The 7,863-nt window shown below is 52.1% G+C and overlaps 1 long non-coding RNA gene across 1 annotated transcript; it reads right to left on the bottom strand.

The window, feature by feature from the left end:
• Window positions 1–3,383: 3,383 nt before the first annotated feature.
• Window positions 3,384–6,325, bottom strand: LOC115278070. Its single transcript, XR_003902673.1, has 2 exons — window positions 4,981–6,325; window positions 3,384–3,848 (listed from the first exon to the last, which is right to left on the bottom strand). It is a non-coding gene; the product is annotated as an uncharacterized LOC115278070 (long non-coding RNA).
• Window positions 6,326–7,863: the final 1,538 nt, after the last annotated feature.

The raw sequence follows: 7,863 nt of genomic DNA, 5'->3' as shown, positions 1-7,863 counted from the left end.
CATTTCCCTAAAACTAATCACGTTCAGCATCTTTTATGTGCTTATTTGCTTCCCATGTATTCTCTTTGATGAAATGTCTATGTCACTATTTTGTTAGCATTTTTTTTTGGCGGGGGGTGTTTGCTTTCTTATTCTTGACTCTTGAGCGTTCTCTATATATTCTAGATACAAGTGCTTTATCAGGTACGTGTTTTGCCAAGATTGTCTGCCAGTCAGTGATTTGTCTTTTGATCTCTTAACACTGTCTCTAGCACAACAGAAGCTTTGAATTTTGATGAAGTCCTATTTATTAACTCTTTCTTTTTATAGTTAGCACTTTGGTGCCATGTTTTTAAAAAAGCTCTGCCAGGGAACCTGGGTGGCTCAATCAGTCCAGCATCCGACTTCAGCCCAGGTCATGATTTTACAGTGTGTGAGTTCAAGCCTCACATCAGGCTCCACGCTAACAGTGTGGAGCCTGCTTGGGATTTTCTCTCTCTCTCTCTCTCTCTCTCTCTCTCTCTCTGTCCCTCCACTACTCTCTCAAAAACAAATAAATAAACTCTAAAAATAAGTGTATGTGCTGCCGAAGTGAGCACATAAACTTTAAAAATAAGTAAATAAACTAGACCACCTGGGTGGCTCAGTCAGTTGAGCATCTGACTTTGGCTCAGGTCATGATCTTGCGGTTGATGAGTTCAAGCCCTGTGTCGGGCTCTGTGCTGACAGTTCAGAGCCTAGTGCCTTCTTCCATTCTCTCTCTCTGCTCCTCCCCCACTCACGCTCTGTCTCTCTTCCTCTCTCACACACACACAAAAATTTTTTTAAAGATTTTTTAAATAAATAAAAATTAAAAAGCTCTGCCTAATCCCAGTCACAAAGGTTTTCTCTTATGTTTCTTCTAGAATTTCTGGAGTTACATTTTGCTCTATGATCCATTTTGAATGAATTTCGCTATAAGGTGCAAGGGACGGGCTGAGGTTCATTCCTTTTGCACGTGGACGTCCAAGCAGTCCAGCCTCGTTGTTAACGGTTAGCCGTGAGCATTAACGCTACCGGATTCCCAGTATTCTGAGGGCTGGCAGTCAGCAAGAAGCATCCCGGCCCCACCTGTCCCTCAAATCTATCAGCGGGGGCCCCGTGGCAGTCCTTGGCTGGCAGAGAAATTGGTTTCAGGTCGCTTTACCTCCTCTCTCTCTTCCTGAAATCTCTTGCATAAAACAAACCATGAAAGGGCAGGGGTGGCTTAGTGGTCTGGCAACGTCCCTTTGAAAATAAACAAGTGCAGAAATTGAAAGCCAGCGGCCATCTCTGGGGACTACTTGGAGAAACAGTTTGGGGCCGGTGCATCCGCTGCGCGTGGCTCTCCTGCCCCCGCAGGCAGCAGGTCGGACACGGCAAAGCCAAACAGGATCCTGATTGCTTCAGATGTTACTTCTGGCCACGGAGGCCACCCCCCAGCTCCCGGCCTTTGCAGAGAGAGGCTGCGCTGGTGGGGGTGTCTAATCATGGGGGAAGCCGGAAGAGGTCCATGGCTAAGCTGCCCTCGACAGTTTGTACAGGCGGCCTCCCATGTCTAAGGGACCGTAAGCTGTTTTGTAGATAGGGAAACTGAGGCGGGGGAGGTGTGTGTGTGTGTGTGTGTGTGTGTGTGTGTGTGTGTGAAGTAGATGAGCGCAAATTTGGGGTTTGGGAGAGACAACTTTATGGAGGTATTGAAGCATACAGCTCACGAGCTTTAAAGAAATCCACACAGCTGTGGGATCCTGCCCACAGTTCGGTGTTAGAGATTGTTTTCATCACCTCCTGTCTTTTTGCAGTCTATCCTTGTCGCCCCCTGTCCCTGACAACCCAGGCTTTTCCTTCCATCACCACAGTGTTGCTTTTCCTCGAAATTTCATGCAAACGGAATCATGCAGTAGGTGGTTTCGCGCCAGAACCTAACGAGGAAGCCAGAGAGCTAGGACGCAGGCTCCCCTTCACCAAAGTGAAGGTACATGCGCAAGTACCTTCTTGCGTCTTCACCTGTGGAATATTCTCCAGCAAGGAGAAGGGACTCCAATGATTTGCAACCGTCCCGATGAAACTCACAAACATCGGATTCAGTGAAACAAGACAGATGTAAAAGAGCACATACTGTGATTCCATGAATGGAAAGTTCAAAACCAGGCAGAACACATCTGTGCAGAGAGAAATTGGGAGAGTAGCTGCCCTCTGAGGGGTGGTGACTGGGAGGGACAGCAGGGGCCATGCGGGTGGAGTCAGTGTGTGGAGGTTCATTGGGCTACATCCTCACAAGCTGGTAACGCAAAGCCCTGCCCGGTGCCTGGCACGTCGTAGGTAATTCTTAGTCTTTCCTCTACACAGTGTTTCCATAGGAAAGTGTGGCTGACGGCAGAGGCAGGCGAACGTTTTCTGTAAAGGGTCAGTTATTACATACATTCGACTCTGCAAACTACAGTCTCTCCAGCAGCTGCTGCGCCGTGAAAGCATCCAGAGAAATGTCAATGCACGAGCATGGCTGTGTTCCAATAGTTCTTTTTTTTTTTAATTTTTTAAAATGTTTTATTTATTTTTGATACAGAGAGAGAAGAGCATGAGAGGGGGAGGGGCAGAGAGAGGGAGACACAGAATCAGAAGCAGGCTCCAGGCTCTGAGCTGTCAGCACAGAGCCTGACATGGGGCTCTAACCCACGAACGTGAGATCATGACCTGAGCCGAAGTCGGAGGCTTAACTGACTGAGCCACCCAGGCGCCCCCCAATAATTCTTTATAAAACTTTGTTTTGGGGGGCGCCGCCTGGGTGGCTCAGTCGGTTGAGCATCCGACTTTGGCTCAGGTCATGATCTCACAGTCTGTGGGTTCGAGCCCCGCATTGGGCTCTGTGCTAACGGCTCAGAGCCCAGAACCTGCTTCTGATTCTGTGTCTCCCTCTTTCTCTGCCCCTCCCCTGTTCACTCTCTCTTTCTCTCAAAATTAAATAAGCATTAAAAAAATTTTTTTTGAGAGACAAAGTGTATGGGGGAGGGCCCAGAGAGAGAAGGGGAAAGAGAATCCCAAGCAGGCTGCACACTGTCAGTACAGAGCCCAGTGCAGGGTTCAAATCTCATGAGCCGTGGGGCACCTGGGTGGCTCAGTCGGTTGAACGTCCGGCTTCAGCTCAGGTCATGATCTCACAGATGTGGGTTCGAGCCCCGCATCGGGCTTTGTGCTGACAGCTCAGAGCCTGGAGCCTGCTTCAGATTCTGTATCTTCCTCTCTCTCTGACCCTCCCCTGCTCATGCTGTCTCTTTCTGTCTTTCAAAAATAAATAAATGTAAGAAAATTAAAAAAAAAAAAAAAAAAAAAAACCTCATGAGCCGTGAGATCATAACCTGAGCCGAAATCAGGAGCCGGACACTTAATTGACTGAGCCACCCAGGTGCCCCTCAATAATACTTTATTTACAAAAACAGGCAGTGGGCTGGATTTGCTGACCCCTCACCCACGGAAAGACGGGCTGGATTCCGAAGCTTTCTTCACAGACAGAGTCACTGCAGGACTCTGTTCAGTCATTTCCCAGTCCCCAGTTTTCCTATCTGTATAATGGGGAGCTGGCCCCTGCTGGCCAGGTGGCTCGGAGGTCAAATGAGCTCATAACTGAGGGAGCCCGAGGGAGGAAAGAGCAGGACTTAAGAGTCTCTTGAGATTCTTTGGTGCAAAGCAGATTTTTATTTCTGCCAAAGTCTGAAGAGAGAAGCCATTGACCTCACGTCACCCAGTGCATCCATGGGCACCAGTGTCCCAGGGGTATCCAGGAGGGAGTCAGGAGCCACAGGCCTGGCACCGCAGCCTGGTCTTTGCCTCCCAGAGGCTTTTCTCTCAAGAGCCTATGGAGGAAGAACAATGGTGAAGAAGGCTGGAAAAAATGAGTCCCCAGTGGACCAGTCCTCTGAGACTCAGGGCCCCAACGCTCCCTGTTGGGCCTGCTTTCCTGCACAGCCCGTGGCTGTGGCAGGGACATGTCCTCGAATCTCCAGCCTTTGCTCAAGCCTTGCCTTTAGCCAGGGGTGTCTTCCCTTCTGTCTGATTCCTGATGGGCTTCTACTCATCCCACAAGACATGATTCAGGCTATGGATCATCTGGGACACTCTGGACGGATAACCCCATGTCAGTCATCCGGGGAAGAAGCCGGTCTTCAGAAAGCCAAGTATAAGTCAGAAGGCAGGCCCAGGGACCCGTGGGTGGCTCAGTCCATTAGGCATCTGACTTCAGCTCAGGTCATGATCTTGTGATTCATGAGTTCGAGCCCCGTGTTGGGCTCTGTACTGACAGCTCAGAGCCTGGAGCCTGCTTCAGATTCTGTCTCCCCCTCCCGCCCCTCCCTTGTTCACACACTGTCTCTCTCAAAAGTAAATAAACATTAAAAAAAAATTTTTTTTTAAAGGTTAGCCCAACGCGGCTGGGAGTGGGCAGTTCTTGCCTTTTCCTGCGCCTCATTCTCTAGGAGCTGGGCTTCTGGGCTCGGGACCTGGCTGAAGATCGTAACGATAGTAGTGGTAACAGCGGCCGGCGTTTGTTGAGATTTACGATGTGCCAGGACCCGCCATATTCGTCTACTCCTTGCGAGGACCCGAGAGGAGGCACTATTATCCTTCCCACCCTAGATCAGGAGACTGGGGCCGAGAGGCGAAGACACTTTACCTGACGTGACACAGGTCTGAAGTGCTGGGGCTCTGAAGACTGTGGAAGGGGTTGCTTCAGAAGCCCAAAACGGGTCATTATTATCCTTGCTGTATCTTTTTCCTCAACTCTGAACTAAGTTCTTGTCACATGGGAGCGTTACAGGGAGAAGTTGGGAGGGGGGAGAGAGACGCGCTTTCCAAGAGAATGACGCCCAATCAGGAGTCAGAGCCCCCCTACGGGCAGCCGCCCCTCCTCTGGATTCGTCCAGGAGAGACTCCAAGCCCTGGGACAGACGAGTGGGGGCTCCTGTGGGAAAAGATCCCAGGAAAACTGACCTGAAGGGCATTTGGTGACTCACAACACGAAGTTCAGGAGGGCTGCCCGCAGGAAGCTCACACTCCGCCTCCTTCAACTCTTTTGTGTTCAAGTCATTCTCAGGCAGGCCTCTCCCGACCTTGCTGGCCCCCTAGGGAATTCTTTAGTGACTGGCAGTTCCAGCAGTTCCCACAGAAACTCCAGGGCTGTCACTGGGCCCCACTGGCTCATGTGACCATCCTTGAAGCAGCTGTGGCCACGGGGTGGGACCATGGTGGTGGTGCAGGCTTGGGTCACGTAGCTGCCCCTAGGACCGAGTGGACAATGGCGACCTCTACTGGCAGACGAGGAGAATGCAACTGGCAAAGAGCAGGTGGTCTGTTTCCCCTGGAGGGAAATAAAGCATTCCTCACCCACAGGAGCAGAAGGTTAGACTTGGCCTTTAAGGTCTGCAGTCCCTCCTTGCTCTTGACTGTGGACCTCCATGATCCTTGTTGGCTTAGTCTAGGCTACGACCCAGGCCTGAGTTTCTCTGCCTGCCTCCCCCAGCCCACCAGCTGGGCTGCAGTACTGATTGCCTGGCAGCACACGGCCTTTTGCCAACTCCTGGTCTCCTATGTGGCCTAGTGCCCCAGTTCCCCAGTTGCTCTGCCCCCATCTCCAGTCTTGGCTTTTTCCAACCCATGCCATTCCCTGGTAATACCGCCCCCAGTCCAGCAGAGCCCTGCCTGGCTCAGAAGCCTCCAGCCTACTCCTTTAGTGTCAACAAGGAAAAACAAACTTCTTAGCTCCATGCCTGGAACCCCTCACCATCCCTGGCTCCGCCCCCTCATCAAAATGCACCTCCCCTGGTTCCAAACCGTGTTGGCCATCCTGGCACACTGGCGCACTTATTTGGCTACAGCCAAAGGGTCAAACCTGAGTCACTGCTGCCCGGGGCGCGGCACACACACACGGTGCTCACATGAATGCTTGCAAAGCCACGTTTCCCAGCTCTTGTGTATGACTGCTTCTCGATTAATGGACAGGAGAGGAAGTCAGGCAGCTCCGCAGACGGACAGGAAACGGCAAGAGACAGAGAAGCCAAGAGAGACACAGAGAGTGAGCGCATGACTGAGAAGCAGATGGGGGGGGGCAAAGATAAGGGTGGCGGATGCACAGAGACAAGTCTGGAAAGGAAGGAACGTCACCCAGGATGGACATGTGGACACACAGGGAGGACAGAAAAGGAAGAAGCACAAGGGTGCCAACCAAAGCATAGTTTTGGTTGAGCAAACAAAGCCGAACGTTCTCCATCAGGATTTCAGGAGTTTCTTGCGCTGGGCAATCAATCCTGGCAAAAAACACTAGAACATGGTAAAAAAAAAAAAAAAAAAAAAAGAAGGGGGTGAGAGGGACAGGCAGACAAAACAGAGAGACCATTTGCCTCCAGGTGGGTTGGCACAGGCCCCGCTCACCGAGACAATAATCCCATTCCTCCCCGCTCTGCAGGCAGATCAGCCTGGGCCTGACTTCAGGTGGAAGAGGAGGTGGTGAGACAGGCCAGAGAAAAAGAAATCATGGAGGGAGCCTCCAGGGAGGGAGTCTGAGCTGAGAGGGAGAGAAATGCCCCAGCTGCTGGGAGGGGAAAGGGCCCCAGGAAGGTTCTGGCTCCAGCCTGGCCACAGTCACTTAAGACAAGCCAAGGAAAGTTGCAATCCACCTATGGGCCGACTCCACAGAGTGCCCACCACAACCTCCAAAGTCGAGGCCACGAGCCACAGCCTCCAAAGTCAAGGCCACGAGCCACAGCCTCACAAAGTTGAGGACCGGGGAACAGGTGTGGCTTTCCACGGGCCCCCCGCCTGGCCCTGCCACTTCGGCTGTGTCCTCACCTCGGCAAGGAGGTCTGTGACACCTGTGCACAGTATCCAGTTGGTGCTTAATGAAGGCAGCTACCATGACGCTGGGAGGCAACAGTCCCTGCGTGCAAGGAGCTTAGTGCCCTGCACAAAGTCAGGGCCACACAGTCGTGCAGGAGAGGCCAGAGCAGCTGGTGAGGGACCCTCTGACCATCCATCCGATTTTACTCTTTATCACTATGCTATGAAGCCACGTGATGTTCATGATTTGAAATTTTTTTTTTATTTTCTGAAATGGAACCATTGTACATTGTACAAACCATATCTACTGATGGAATAAATAAGTGAAAAATTATACTGCTGTACAACACGCCAAAGGAAAAAAAAACCCAAAAAACAAAAATGTAAGAGGGAGAAAAAAATTAGGTTATGGTGAAAAAAGGTCTCTATACCTCTAACCAGGTCCTTGGCGATAATGAACATTCCAAACCCTGACATCATTTGTAATGAGAGGTCACCACCCTATAGATCGGTCAACCGCCCTCCGGGTTCTGGGTGTAAGTGCCAGCACTTCGTGGAATGTGTAGCCGAAGCTCCCCCCGACTTCGAGTGTGGCGGGGAGTAAGGTTGCCCTGGGAGCCCTTGAGGCCGCAGGGCCCGGTGTCCGCGGAAGGCATCTGCTGAGGACCCCCGCCCTGGCTGGGTCAGCTGGAAGGTCTTAGATTCTGTGGTGGGAGGAGGGCGCGGGGTGCAGGGTGGGTGGGGACAGTGGCTCCGAGGAGCGGACTGCGTCGGGGAAGGAAGCACGTGTGGATTTCTGCAGTCTCGCGACGCCTCGTGGAAGGCCTTCCCGGCCAGCGATGCGTGCGGGGCCGCTGGCGCTTTGCCCGGCGTGGCCAGGGCGGGGCCCCCTGGGTCCCCGGCCACAGGCCCCTTCCTACCTTCATCAGGCACTTCAGAGAAAAACTAATGACAGCCTCAGTGTCGCTTTGTCGTCTCCGGCCTCAGCTGCGCTGACTCCCCTTGCCTGTCCAGAGAGGCCACGGCAACCGCAGGGGCCCA

The sequence above is a fragment of the Suricata suricatta genome, chromosome 14, assembly GCF_006229205.1.
Source record: "Suricata suricatta isolate VVHF042 chromosome 14, meerkat_22Aug2017_6uvM2_HiC, whole genome shotgun sequence".
NCBI classification, from domain to species: Eukaryota; Metazoa; Chordata; class Mammalia; order Carnivora; family Herpestidae; genus Suricata; species Suricata suricatta.
This window is presented reverse-complemented; position numbering and strand designations above follow the sequence as displayed.